The sequence below is a fragment of the Tiliqua scincoides genome, chromosome 2, assembly GCF_035046505.1.
Source record: "Tiliqua scincoides isolate rTilSci1 chromosome 2, rTilSci1.hap2, whole genome shotgun sequence".
In the NCBI taxonomy this organism is placed as follows: Eukaryota; Metazoa; Chordata; class Lepidosauria; order Squamata; family Scincidae; genus Tiliqua; species Tiliqua scincoides.
The window spans coordinates 210,932,718-210,947,247 of NC_089822.1; the positions used below are offsets into that span (position 1 = coordinate 210,932,718).

General features: G+C 44.4%; 1 protein-coding gene across 1 annotated transcript in view; it reads right to left on the bottom strand.

Moving 5' to 3' along the window:
- Positions 1 to 14,530, bottom strand: part of CENPP (centromere protein P) — a 207,088-nt gene that overhangs the window by 91,296 nt on the left and 101,262 nt on the right. The window lies entirely within an intron of this gene.

The following is a 14,530-nucleotide window of genomic DNA, read 5'->3' on the forward strand; positions in this document are numbered from 1 at the left end:
CAGGCATGAACTATGCTGCATTCCAAGGAGAATTTTCAACTGCTGGAGGTCTCCTTGGGGTAAGACCCAGCAGCCACAATGCAACCACTTGGACACGTACCTGTGATATTGCTGGTGCAATTCTGAGTTGATTCGTGCAGGCAAATCAGGTCCAGGGAGGGGGATAGGATTTGGGGGATAGGATTCGCTGCCAAACCTGCCCCTTCTTGGGCCCAATTAGCCTATCCCCACACCCCATCTGCTCCCCGTTCCACACTCCCCCAGCCCGTTATGTCCTCTGCTCAGGGCTTACCTACTCCTGTGGATCTCCAGGACTCTGCCAGCTTCTAGTCTAAACATCTATACACACAAAGGGTAAACAGCATTTTGCAGGGTAACTCTTGCTGTTATCTTGTGTACTGGGTTTTTAAGCTGCAATTCTATACACACTTTCCTGGAAGCAAGTACCATTGAATTCAATGAAACTTCTGAGAAGACATGCCTAGGATTGGGCTGAATGTTCGCCAAGACATTCCCACTAGGGGCACAGGTGACCTAAAAACTGCATCATTTTTTCACTAGATTACAGGGACCCTGCAATATCACATAGCCATGCAAACATCATCATAGCTGAGGAATATTTGGAATATGAAAATGGAGAAAACTATCATCAACATATGGGGGGGGGGTGGCTGCACTGTTTTAGTTGCCCTGGGCCCTACACACTTCTAGGGATGGCCCTGAGTACTACATATCTAGAAACACAATTTGTATACTTGTGATTTCAAGCACCAATAATGTAATATATCTAACATCACAGACTCATGCTCAGAGAAAACAAGAAAACAAAATTTCCCTATTGATTATTCATCAACATATCTGACGAGTGCAATTTGACTAGTAAATTCCAGCATCACATATGTTCACAAGGGCTCCAGGACTGAAATTGCCATATAGGCCTTAATAAGTAAGCTTAAAAGGTTGGATGGATGTACATTAGAAGAACCATGGGTGCAGAAGAACGAAGTGCTCTCCCATGCTTCACAAGCATATTTCACATAGTATGGGAGCGTATTTAAATATGCAAACGTGAGAGTGAGACACACAAAATCTTGCCAATGTACCAGAGTTAAGTAACAAAAAAGCTGACAATCCATTGTGATTTCCATTGTATCACAATAATCAATACATCATGGAATAAAGTTATTACTTAGAAATTAGTTGCAGAGCTTTCATATTTTTATATAAACAACAGATGTCTCTTCAATATATGCAAACAGAACATTCCATTCTGATCAAAACATAAGTTTTGATAGAAAGTTCACTTTTTAAATACAACTAACCTCAAAATTAACCATTCTGTTGGGCATACAGGTACAGTATAGATGAACTATTACCTCGTGAAAACCATGAAAAGATTATCATATGCAGGCTGAATAGTACATAATTACTTCTTTCCAGAACTGTAGCTCTCAAAAAATGTTACAAGCATGACTTCAGCTTTTGTTCCTCCAAATCCCATGTCAAATCTTGTGAGACAGTTGGGTGGCTTGCATGAGTAATACATAGTTATCTTCATTAATTTCAGTTTTTTCAGTAATGAAAGGTGGCACACACTCCCAGCAACATTCTGATCGGTGAAACTGAATAAAAATTGAAGGACGCATGCAAACTAACAAATCTTTTAGGGTTGTTTGCTTATTAAAGGTTTTTGAGCATATTATTGGCACAGAAGTCAAATTGTTGGAAAATATTGTGTAAACCTACAACGCAAATTATCTTGCTCTGTTTGGTTTGGTGTTGTAGGGGAAATTGCTTTCCAATTTTGTGTTGCAGAGAAAAGATTTAAGAAATTTGTGGAAGAGGCAACCACTTACTTAACATTTACCTTTTCACTAGGGCTCAACATGAACAACATTCAAATATATCTGCACTATTACAGAATGACATTAATTGAATAGTTAACACTTCCATATATTCAAACAACTGATGGTTGGACTTGCATGATTTTGAAGCCAGTTCAGTTCTTGAGAAACAGATATTCAGAGCAACTGTTAAATGAATAAGCTAAGTTCCCAGCTCTTGTCAATCCATTGTTAGGCCAAGTCTAAGCTGAACCAGCAGCACATGAACCAATGACCAAAGTTCTTCTTTTCACTTCTCCAAGGTTTCTCCTGTCCCACTTGTTTTGAAGAAGCAGAGCTGGCCTATGTATGAGAATGAGTGAAGTGATGGCATCAAGCTGTCAGCTAGGGGACACAGCAAATTGAAAGGGGTGTTCCGCTCTCCATGCCTTCCTGCTGCCCACCCAGCATTTCACCCTACACTCCAATACTCATTCACTCAGGCCACAATCCACACTTACCCAGGAATAAGTTCTCTTAACTATAACGGGATATATAAGTCCCATTAATAAGACTGGGCTCTCACTTAAACAAAAACATCAGAGCAGAGGTGACCCACCTCTTCCTCCAGTGCAGTTGTTGCAAATAAGCTAATGAAGGGGGAAAGACTAGAGGAATGAAACAAAACAACCTTCCTCACCCAGCTGACTCTTTAGAACAGGTCACATGGACTATGCTGGGAAAGGAAGACAACTTCCTTTTCCACTCCCATTATGTTTAGAAGGAACAGTTGGGCAGGGATGAAAGAAGCAGCGGAGGAAGTGGTAAGAAGGATGATGCACTCCAGGAACACACTTCACCACTGCCTCCATGACCTTTTCTTCAAAACATGTTCAATAGAGAATACCCATTCTTCCCACCTAGACAGTTTAAAAGAAATGGCTTTATGGGTAAGATGGCAGTAGAAGCAGGTTGTGACTGATGTGTAAAAAATGGGACAGAAAACTGGGGTGCTACTTTGAGCACCACAATATCTTGGGTTGGGTGGGCCTGTGAAGGAAATGAACGGTGGATCCAATGGAAGTGTTTGGGTGCAGGATACCCTCCCATCAGACTGCAACTGTCTCCCACCAGACACTCATAGAAGCTACTTAATCCAGCCTCATGACTACGGCAGCCTGATCAGTCTGATTGTAGCAGCTGGAACCTAGCATCTTTCATTATGGCGAAAAGCAACCATCTTACAAGTAAGACTCCATATTCCCTTTCTCTGGAGCACCACAGTAAAAGCTGTAACTAGTGGCCCAATCCTATCTAACTCCCTGTGTGGCAATGAAGCAGCGCTGGCAAGGCATCCGCTGCATCCTGCGGAGGGTGCAGGTAGTTTCAGCCTCCAGAAGCCCCTTTGGGGTAAAGGAACATTTATTCCTTTGCCCCAGGGTAAGCCCGTCAGTCCAGCAGGTCAACTCAGATAGCTGGCACAAGTCTGAGTTGATCTGCGAAAGTGTATCAACCTGGGGAAGGGGGTCAGAGCTTTGGCATGCACCACTGATGAAGTGTAGCTAACTACACCTTCTTAAAAGAGGCATTTCCTTTTATGAAGGAATACCTCTTCTAAGATGATGGCTTATAACAGGGCTTCTCAAACTAAGCATCGCGACTCCCCAGCTTGAGGGTTCTGGCCTCTGCCCCCTTAAGGGGCGGGGGCAGGGGGGACGCAGCTAAGAGGGCTGCAGGGACAGGTATTCACTTTCCAGTCCCTGCTGCAGCCTCCTGGGGGAGCAGGGAGTCCTGTGCGACTGTCCGCAGGATTCCCCGAAGCTTAAAAAGTGAAAGTGGAGCAATTGCACTCCACTTCCGGTTTTGTGGAGGTGGGGCGCAAATGCTCCACTTTCACTTTTTAAGCTTCAGGGAGCCCTGCAGATGGTCGCACAGGGCTCTCTGTACCTCCAGGAGGCTGCAGGATGCTCTGGTAACTCCAGCCAAGCCCCTGTGCCCCTTCATAGCGACGTGATCCTGATGATCATGTTGCTGCCTCCCCCTCCCTCGCAAGGACTTACTGCGGGGCTCAAACTCCCTAGGAGTTTGAGAACCACTGGCTTATAAGATTACCTGCACCATCTAAGAACAAAACAAACAAAAAACACTTTTTGCTTCAAAATTATTACTTTTACAAATATGCAACAATAATTGATAGATGAATAAATTAATCAATTAAAACTCACACATTTTTTCTGACGTCACGTGATTGATGTTTCAATCACATGACTGCCCCAGCAAAAACAGTTTAGCTTAAGTAAATATACTTTTAGAAAACAGACTACAGGTGGGGCCTCAGTATCCGCGGGGGACCCCTCTCTGGTTGGCAACCTTCAGTCTTGAAAAACTATGGTATAAGCCTACAGCACCCAGTATTCCCAGGCGGTCTCCCATCCAAGTACTAACCAGACCTGACTCTGCTTTGCTTCCAAGATCAGATGAGATTGGGCATGAGCAGGGTAAAAATCATGGATAATCAAATCTGCAATTTTACAGCCCTTTCTCACTTTCTGAAGCCTGCAGAGGAAGTGCACGTCCGTCTGAGGACCCTGCAAGCTTCAGAATGGCCCAGAGAGGTGAAAAATGCTGAGGGAAATCCCGAGGAAAACCAGAAATGACATTTTTTCACTAATTAAGGCATTCTGAGAACTGGGAAGCCTCTGGAAGGTTCAGGTGGAGCTGTGTTTGGCTCATTGAGGGTCCGGGGGACCTGTGTTGAGCCAGATCTGTGGATGAAAAATACGTGGATAAACAGGCTTCACCTGTATAAACAATGTGGTGAAGTAACACAGTTTGGCAACACAACAAATTACTCATTACTCATTTAGCGTTTGTAAATGGTGTTACTTTACTCAGAAGTAAGCCCATTGAGTTCAGTAAGATTTAGGCTGTAAACCTATCTTATTCACTAGAAACAAAAACCTCTACTCCTGACTAACCAGTTTGGTGACTACTGATAGCCTGCATACTTTTTAATTCTTTTAAATCCCCAGAACGGTCATTTGTGGGATCGGTGGGAGAGGTTCACAGATGCAACTAAGGAACAAACTGAAAACAAAAGGTCTGACTTCAGTTTTATTTCCAGAAATGAAGCCAAATCTCAGTACAGTAGCATAACTTTCCATTAACAGACTTTGATCCTGACATAAACTTCTGTGAGAGCACTTGCTAAGGGTCATTAGTAGAACAGATGCTTCTTCCTAAGAATGTTCTGGAACAGAGTTATTTATCTGTCCTAATACACAAGAACTATACAGAGCCCTTCAACGAACTATAATATTTACCTTTCACATGCCATAATGCTGCTTGCCATGCGAATGAGTCACTGAATAGAAAGTTGTCAACTTTCACAGAAAATGCTAGCAAATGCTCACAGGAAATCGTTAACTGGTATTGTGAGCATCAGCGCATTCCTTTCTGAAATGAGGTCATTTCCCACTTTGATTTGAAATTGCACCATTTTTGAATCTCATAAAATATTTCTTTAAAAATTTAACAGCCAAACCCTACTTTCCACCACTGATGCAGCTGTGCTAACGGGGCATATGCTGCATTCTATGGCAGTGGACAGCCACAAAGGCCTCCTCAAGGTTTTGAGGCTGGGGCCTCCGCAAGGCTTCTGTAAGTCTTGCCTCACAAACCTTCTGGAATTCTTTGAAAAAGTCAACAGGCATGTGGATGCGGGAGACCCCGTGGACATTATATATCTGGACTTTCAGAAGGCGTTTGACACGGTCCCTCACCAAAGGCTACTGAAAAACTCCATAGTCAGGGAATTAGAGGGCAGGTCCTCTCATGGAATGGGAAGTGGTTGAAGACCAGGAAACAGAGAGTGGGTGTCAATGGACAATTTTCACAATGGAAAGAGGTAAAAAGTGGTGTGCCCCAAGGATCTGTCCTGGGACCGGTGCTTTTCAACCTCTTCTTAAATGACCTGGAGACAGGGGTGAGCAGTGAGGTGGGTAAGTAAACCCCTGCTAATTGGGTAAGAGGCACTTTTCCAAGTGGGTGCTCCTTTTTTTAGCAGGGGGAGAGTAACTGGCCCACCTCACCCCAGCACTGTCTGTTCTAGTGGCTGTCTGCTGGTATTCATTTGCATCTTTTTAGATTGTGAGCCCTTTTGGGACAGGGAGCCATTTAGTTATTTGATTTTTCTCTGTAAACCGCTTTGTGAACTTTTAGTTGAAAAGCGGTATATAAATACTGTTAATAATAATTAATAATAAGTTTGCAGACGATACCAAACGTTTCCGACTGGTGAAGACCAGAAGTGATTGTGAGGAGCTCCAGAAGGATCTCTCTAAACTGGCAGAATGGGCAGCAAAATGGCAGATGTGTTTCAATGTCAGTAAGTGTAAAGTCATGCACATTGGGGCAAAAAATCAAAACTTCCCATATAAGCTAATGGGTTCTGAGCTGTCTGTGACAGATCAGGAGTGAGATCTTGGGGTGATGGTGGACAACTCGATGAAAGTGTCGATCCAATGTGCAGCGGCAGTAAAGAAGGCCAACTCTATGCTTGGGATCATTAGAAAAGGTATTGAGAACAAAACGGCTAATATCATAATGCCGTTGTACAAATCGATGGTAAGACCACACCTAGAGTATTGCATCCAGTTCCGGTCGCCACATCTCGAAAAGGACATAGTGGAAATGGAAAAGGTGCAAAAGAGAGTGACTAAAATGATTACAGGGTTGGGGCACCTTCCTTACCAGGAAAGGGTACAGCATTTGGGCCTCTTCAGCCTAGAAAAAAGGCGCCTGAGGGGAAACATGATTGAGACATACAAAATTATGCACAGGAAGGATAGAGTGGATAGAGAGATGCTCTTTACACTCTCACATAACACCAGAACCAGGGGACATCCACTAAAATTGAGTGTTGGGAGAGTTAGGACACACAAAAGAAAATATTTCTTACTCGGCGTGTGGTTGGTCTGTGGAACTCCTTGCCACAGCATGTGATGATGGCATCTGGCCTAGATGCCTTTAAAAGGGGATTGGACAAGTTTCTGGAGGAAAAATCCATTGCAGGTTACAAGCCATGATGTGTATGTGCAAACTCCTGATTTTAGAAATGGGTTATGTCAGAATGCCAGATGCAAGGGAGGGCACCAGGATGCAGGTCTCTTGTTATCTGGTGTGCTCCCTGAGGCATTTGGTGGGCTGGAGGAAGCTGGAATAGATGGACCTATGGCCTGATCCAACGAGGCTTTTCATGTTCTTAAGGTAAGGGAATGTTTCTTCACTTACTTTGGGGCTGCATGGTGATTGCATCAGTGCTGAAAAGTTGGTAAGATTGGGTTGTTAGTTGATGGAGTGCACAGCATCCTGTGCTGATGGTCTGCCAGAGGTAAGTAAAATATTTTCAATTTACTTCTGCTTAGGCCTCTTGTTGACCTATGGGTCCCTGAAGAGAGAAAAGAGGTGAAGGGGATTTGAAAATAGGGGATAGGATCCTGGTGCACACTGGTACTGCTGGGATCCACCCCTCCCCCACCTCAAAACTCTCCTTGCCCTCTCCTTCTCTGCCCCTGACACACTCCCACTGCCAATTAACCAAGAGTGGTGGAGCTCTGAGGAGCACCCAGCACCTCTGCCCATTTGCAGCTGCGCTCCAGCTTTCGTGGTGCTGCAAAGGGCCTTCCACTTTGATAGGCCCAGATAGGATTGGGCTGTAAATGTTTACAGTCTCCCGGCAAGAGGACAAAAGTGGACAAGATTATGTTTGAGGGCTTGTGTGCCAGCACCATGCATTTAGGGAGGTGCTCCATTCTTGCACACAGTGGCCCTACAGTGTTTGTCAGAAGCTTAGATTACACAAATGTAGGGAGAATAGTTCTGATAACCAAAGAGAACCTATAAATTCAGGAGCAATGAACTTTTTTGGGGGTTGGGAGAATATCCTTATTGAGTATCCCAGAGACATCTGGATAACTACTGATAAAGACAAAAAGGTAGAATAAGATCCTTTTGTCTCGTGCAGTCAAGCAATTCTAATTTATCTCTCTTTTTTATTATATGAGGGAATGCCTTTTCTAACATGATGGCTGCTATGATGACTTGCGTCATCAAGGAACCAAAAAAATTCAGAACTATTGCTTTTACAGATATGCATATATAATCAATAGATTAATACATTGATAAACTAACATCCACACATTTGAGTGATGTTTCAGTCACATGACTTCTTAGCGAAGTCTTGCATCCAGATGAAAAACATTGCTGCTTGACATTTTAAATGTGTTTTTGAAGCAAACTGTGTCTGTTCTGCATCTGCTATATTCCTATAAGGGCGCTGGATCTGATCCAGAGCTTGCTTACTTCTCTCCCCTTAGTACTGGCAGGGTTCACCTACTCTAGCTTAATGAGCCTGATGCTTATACCATTATAATTCTTACTCTGGTGCACTAACAAAGTAGACTAGCACATTCATTCAGGGTGCAATGCTAACTGTGCCCTGGGCTGGCACAGGGCACTTGTGCCAACCCAGGAGGATTGCAAATGTGCTGTAAAGCACGTTTGTGCCTCCATGAAAGTAAGCCGTGTCAGCACACGGAGGTGCACCGGCCTACCGAGGCCAAAGACAGCCTCCGTGGCAGTAGGAGAAGGTAGGTCTGGAAGGGCAGGCAGAGGACGGGGAGGAGGTGGGAAGGAGGCATTTTGGGGTAGAGGGAGGGCGGGCAGGCCCATGGGTAGGTGGGGAGCAGGAGGCGGGGCGAGGACACAGCAGTTATGCCGGATCCTAGACCCCGTTCCCAGGTGGCGTGGAGCAGCTCCAGGCTGCTTTGTTCTGCTTGGATCTGCGCCACCTGATGAGGTGGCGCAGATCCAAGTAGACCCATTGGGGCTGTTGCACTTCTCCCTGGGGTATTGTTCTCTCCGGGGAATTATTTCCCCTTGCCTTGGGCCGAGCCTCAGCCAACCCCAAACTTGCGCTGGATACTGCACAGGCCTGCTGGCCTGCTTGTTCTAGCACAAGTTAGGATTGTACTGCCGAAAACATTCCCAACCTGCTTCCCTCCCAACCTAGAAAAAGGTGACAAAGGCAGCCTACAGCCCAAAATTAAAACACCACCACAATAAAAGCAAGACAACATAACAATAAACCCCAAAACAGAGCATCAAGACAAGTTAACAAACAGAACTAGACTTCTACAATCTCCTTGATAGCAATCATATTTCACTCTTCCAAGATTTTAAAACAGTATTGAATTTATGATGCAAACAGATATAAAAATGTTATTCTAGAGCAGGGGTGTCCAGACTTTTCGGCAGGAGGGCCACAACATCTCTCTGACACTGTGTTGGGGGCCAGGAAAAAAAGAGTTAATTTACATTTCAAATTTGAATAAATTTGCATAAATGAATACATTAGAGATGGAACTTAGATGAATGAATGAAGTCTTGCATTTGCATAAATAAATACATTAGAGATGGAACTTAGATGAATGAATGAAGTCTTGCAATAGTTCATGTCCTGTAAAAGGCTTTGCACAAAGCAAGGCTGGCCTTTCCTTTGCTGCCATTGCTGCATCACAGACATGAAACAGCAAGCAATGGAGGGAGCCCACATCCCACAGCTCACAAGAGAGGTTGAACAATTGGCTGTCACGCTGAGAGCAGTTGCATCAGGCCAATGTGGGCTCCAGCAAGTCTCCGGAGGGACAGAACGCATTGGAGACTGGGGGCTCAGCAGGCCGGATTGGGAGTCCTTGAGGTCCACAAGTAGCCCCAGGGTCGGGATTTGGGCACCCTTGTTCTAGAGTAGGGGTGTCCAAACCCCGGCCCTGGGGCCACTTGTGACCCTCAAGGACTCCCAATCCGGCCCTCAGGGAGCCCCCAGTCTCCAATGAGCCTCTGGCCCTCCGAAGACTTGCTGGAGCCCGACGCTGGCCTGATGCAACTGCACTCAGCTTGACAGCCACTGTTCGACCTCTCGCGTGAGCTGTGGGAGGAGGGCTCCTTCCACTGCTTACTGTTTCACATCTGTGATGCAGTAGCGGTAGCAAAGGAAAGACCTTTTATAGGCCTTGAGCTATTGCAGGACCTTCATTCATTCATTCATATAAGTTCCATCTCTAATATATTCATTTATGTAAATTTATGCAAATTTGAAACGTAAATTAATTCTTTTTTCCCCCGGCCCCCAACACAGTGTCAGAGAGACGATGTGGCCCTCCTGTCAAAAAGTTTGGACACCCCTGTTCTAGAGTATGAGCAAAGGGCCCAATCTTATGGGCTGAGGTGCCAGTGCTGCTAGCCCGGGCTGTTGCAAAAAGTGCTATAAGGAACTGAAGTACCAGTCAGCTGAAATGATGCACCACCAGTGCTGAGCCCAGCACCAGTTGGTGCTGGATCTCAGCTCCAAAAGATCGTTGCTGAGAGCTCCTGGCAGTAGGAATGGCCGCTGGCCAGCAGTAAGGCTTTTTGGGGGCGGGAAGAGGGCGGGAAGGGGGCAGAACTGGCCGGGGGGAAGGTAGGAGTGGGCTGAGGAGGGGGCAGAGATGGCGGCAGGTTCTCTGCAGGAAAGCTCAATAGAAGGTGTAGATCTGAGTAGATCCATTGGTGCTATCTGAATCTTACGTGGGGTAAGGGCATGTTTGTTCCCTTGCCCTGAGGAGATCTGGCACAGCTTCCACAGGCTACAGCAGTTGCTATTTTGGCACCACTGTAGCCCTGGGCACTAGGGAAGCATAGGATTGGGTTGTAAATCTTCTGAAAAAGGTTTGAATGTTTCTGAATGCATGCATTGCTAAAAGGAGAATACAGCTTCTGTGCAACATGTGAGGTTATGTAAACATAAAAATAAAACAGAGTCAACAAATGTTGAAGATGAAAAAGAACCTCAGAACCCAAACAGTGAATTTTCCATAAATAAGCATTGCCAACAATGTACTGCTCCTTCAAACAAGCCACACTTTAACTAAATCTAAAACATATCACTAGCAGAAGAATGTGCCATGTATGAAAACCTCCTGGTCCGTCTCCAAAAAGGAGAATATGGGCTTTCAAGTTATGGTACAAGCTAGTGGAAGACCTCCTGGCACCTGAGGCAGCAAACCAAATGCCCACCCCCTTTATCCAATGATGTGCCAGCCTCTTTCACTTTCCAATGTTCTAGCTTAGCACTTCCCCCCTCCACGTCCTCTACTGTCTTCTTCCTTTTCCAAACCAAGAAGTGAAAGGAAAAGCAGAAGCAGCGGAGAAAAGCTGACAGGCAGAGATGGGTGCCTCCCCATCCATATGCTGCCTGAGAGCCCAATCCTGACCTCAACGTGCTGGCTTATTGCCGGCAGGCACTGTTGCAAACATGCCGTAAGGCACGTTTGCGAGATCTAATGCCAGGCGAACGCCCATGCTAGCCCAGTGCTGGCTGGCACTGGGCTAGTACCGGGCAGGCGCCCAGTCTCTGCTGCTTGGCAGTTGCGCAGACCACCAAGCAGTGGAGAGGAAAGTGGGGGAGGGGAAGGCAGGGAGAAGGCGTTCCAGGGAGGAGGGAGGCAGGCAGATGACAGGGAGAGGTGCGACGGGGAGGTGGGCAGCGGGGAGAGGTGTGCCAGGGAGGAAGCGAAACGGGACCAGTGGAGTGACGCCAGGCTTGGTGCCTGACACGAAGGCTCTTACCTGAATCAAGTAGCCCCATTGAATTGCAGAGCTACTACTTTTACCTGGGGGAAGGGGATGAAAGTCCCCTTCTCCCAAGGTGCAGCCCGTGGCTGCCATAGGTGCGCAGGATGCGCTGGCTCTGAGACACCCGCTTCAGTTAGCCTCAATGACCAGCCCTGGGTACATTCACCAAAGCACTGGGGGAGGGGGGGGCGAAGGTGTGATCAGTGAAAAATGTCTTCTAAGAAGTTCATGCAAAGTATCCTAAAAACTGAATGCAAATATAATTTAAGTGTTACTTGAGTTCCAAAGATGTGTGGCAGCTCTAGGTATACTGCTACTTTGACAATGATGCCAAATATGGACACGATCAACAATGACAGATATTTATCATTTTATTGCACAATATCTTAAAGCAGTAGTTCTTGTCATATAACTGATTTACTCGAAAATTGCACTTGGTTCATTTAGAGACCACAATTTGTCCAGTTAAGATCTAGTCCACTGTATTGAAACAATGTTATTGAGAATATAGCCTTCACAAGCACAAGGAAATCTGTCCACAGTTATTCATTAAAAGATTTACACCCAACTTTTTCTGCTGGTTAAAACTAATGCGGCTACAAAAGAAATGGTATGAAAACAGATTATAATATCAAAGTCAATACAATCATTAAAAACTGTACACAGTACTAACTCAAACCTCAAATGCAAACTAGAACAAGCAACAAAATAAAAGAGCAGCAGATCCACAGAGCAGTTCATCAGAGAACCAAAGGCTTTCCTAAGAAGACTTCACCATTCAGCAAACTCAAAACAGGGCCAGACAAGCCTCCTTAGGGAGGTCATTCCAGGACACAAACATTGCAACCAAAAAGGGCCTGCTTCTCATAACTACTGACCAAACATCAGAGAGAGACCTTCAGGTATCCTCGCCCCAGGCTAGTCAAGGTTTTAAACTAACCAGCAATTTGAATTGAAATTGAAAACTGAATAGCAAATAGGTGACTACTGGAGATGACATTATTATTATTATTATATTATTATGACATAACAAAAATGCTCTAGCCCAGTGATTTTCAACCTTTGTCATCTAATGGCACAAGGTTCTAAAATTGACAAGTACTGACAAGGTACTAAAATTGTCAAGGCACACCATCAGTCTTTTGACAATTGACAAGGCACACTGTGCTGTTGGTGGGGGGCTTACTTCTCCCAATGGCCCTATTAATAAATGACCCTCCCTCAAACTCCCATGGCACACCTGCTGACCATTTGTGGCACACCAGTGTGCCATGGCACAGTGGTTGAAAATGGCTACTCTAGCCAACCAGTCCCTGTAAGTAACCAGGTGAACAGCATTCTGAATCAACTGAAGTCCACATGCCCACTATCCTAAAGCTGTGCTGAGTGGAAGATATTCATTGGATCCTCCTGAAAGGATAAATGCACTTTGTCTATGGAACCAAAACACCTGTATCCCCATGCTAGATTGGGTCATGTGAGTGCAAAATGGCAATGTTGCAGCCACTGTATTCAGTAACAGGATTTGCATACAAGATTATATGTCATGGAGAAAGTTTAGTGCACATCTTCTAAGAAAAGGTTAGCATGATCTGCTCTGACAGTGCTGACCACCATTTATAGGAGGTAGTTGAAGCTTCAGTCCCTGTTGGTGCCAAAATTGACTACCCACAATGTGCCTGATGGGAATACACATGCAGATTTGGACGGCACCTGAATCTTTGGATAAAACCTGGGAAGACCCACACATTCTAGGAAAACATAGGTCTTCATGTCCCAATTCTAATTGTTCATAGTTTTGCAATATTCAATGCAAAATTGATTGTAAATCAAATATTTCTCAAGGCCTCCTTGCTAAACTAATTCTTCATCAATCAGTCTGTTTCATTAATTGCTTACAGATCTTGGTAAGAGGAAAGGAGCGGTTATGCCTTGCAGATGCAAATGGAATTCTGTTTCAGCTAATATACTTTATAGCATCTTCAAAAAAAATAGGATATTAAGAATGATGGGGCGAGTTGCTCATGTTTTCTTCAACATAGAAAGTAACATAAAATAGCATTACAGAGTAACATATTAAAATAAGCAACAAGGACATTTGGAATGTATGTAGGAATGTTGCCTATATGGTTGGAATGTGAGGCTTCTGGGAAATTCTATTTAGAGATACTCTTGCACAAATAGCTTATCTTACATTTTGTTGAGTGGACTGAGATTATTTCCTTCTCCATAAGAAGTACTTTTCTAATCATCTTGCCAGGAGTTCCAAATGGAATAAACTTCCATGAAAGGTTCAACATGCATTACGCTCTTACTAGGAGCTAAAGGTCTAATTTTGGCATACCTTAACTTGGGCTTGTCTCTTGATTATTTTCCTTTGAACAATGAACACTGCCTCCCGATCTCATGTCTCACCCTACACTACTTTTGGAAGTTCTGAACTTTCAGAAGTAGATAACCAGATTTCTTCCATCCTGACTAAAACATGTGTGTAGATAGAGTGCTGCTCTTCTTCCTGCATCCTTAGGTCAGCAAAAGGACCACATTTAACAAGTATCTCTAAATATATTTTATGGAGGAGGCAATGTCCAACAACTTATAGTGCTCTCCAGTGGTCATTCACTCCTTGTATGAGAAGCATAATGGTAAGAGTTTTAGGCATATGGTAATCTTGAAACCTAATATGTAGTACAACTTTCTTATTTGCATAGTTTTCCTTTGGAACAAGATAAACTATTATATAGAAAACCAGGATGGTGTAGTGGTTTTGGTGCTGGATTTAGATCTGGAAGATCTAGGTTCAATCCCCAATCAGCCACAATGCTTTTTATGTGATCTTATGCCAGACATAATCTCTCAGCCTCACCTACCTCACAGGGCTGTTGTGAAGGCAAAAACAGGGAAGGAACCATGTAAACCACCCTGAGCTTCTTGAAGGAAGGGTGATATAAAAATAATGAAAATAAAATAAATTGGGTTATTTTGGAAGGAAGATGTAGAACTTTATTACTGTAAGAAGTGGCACATAGCAGAAT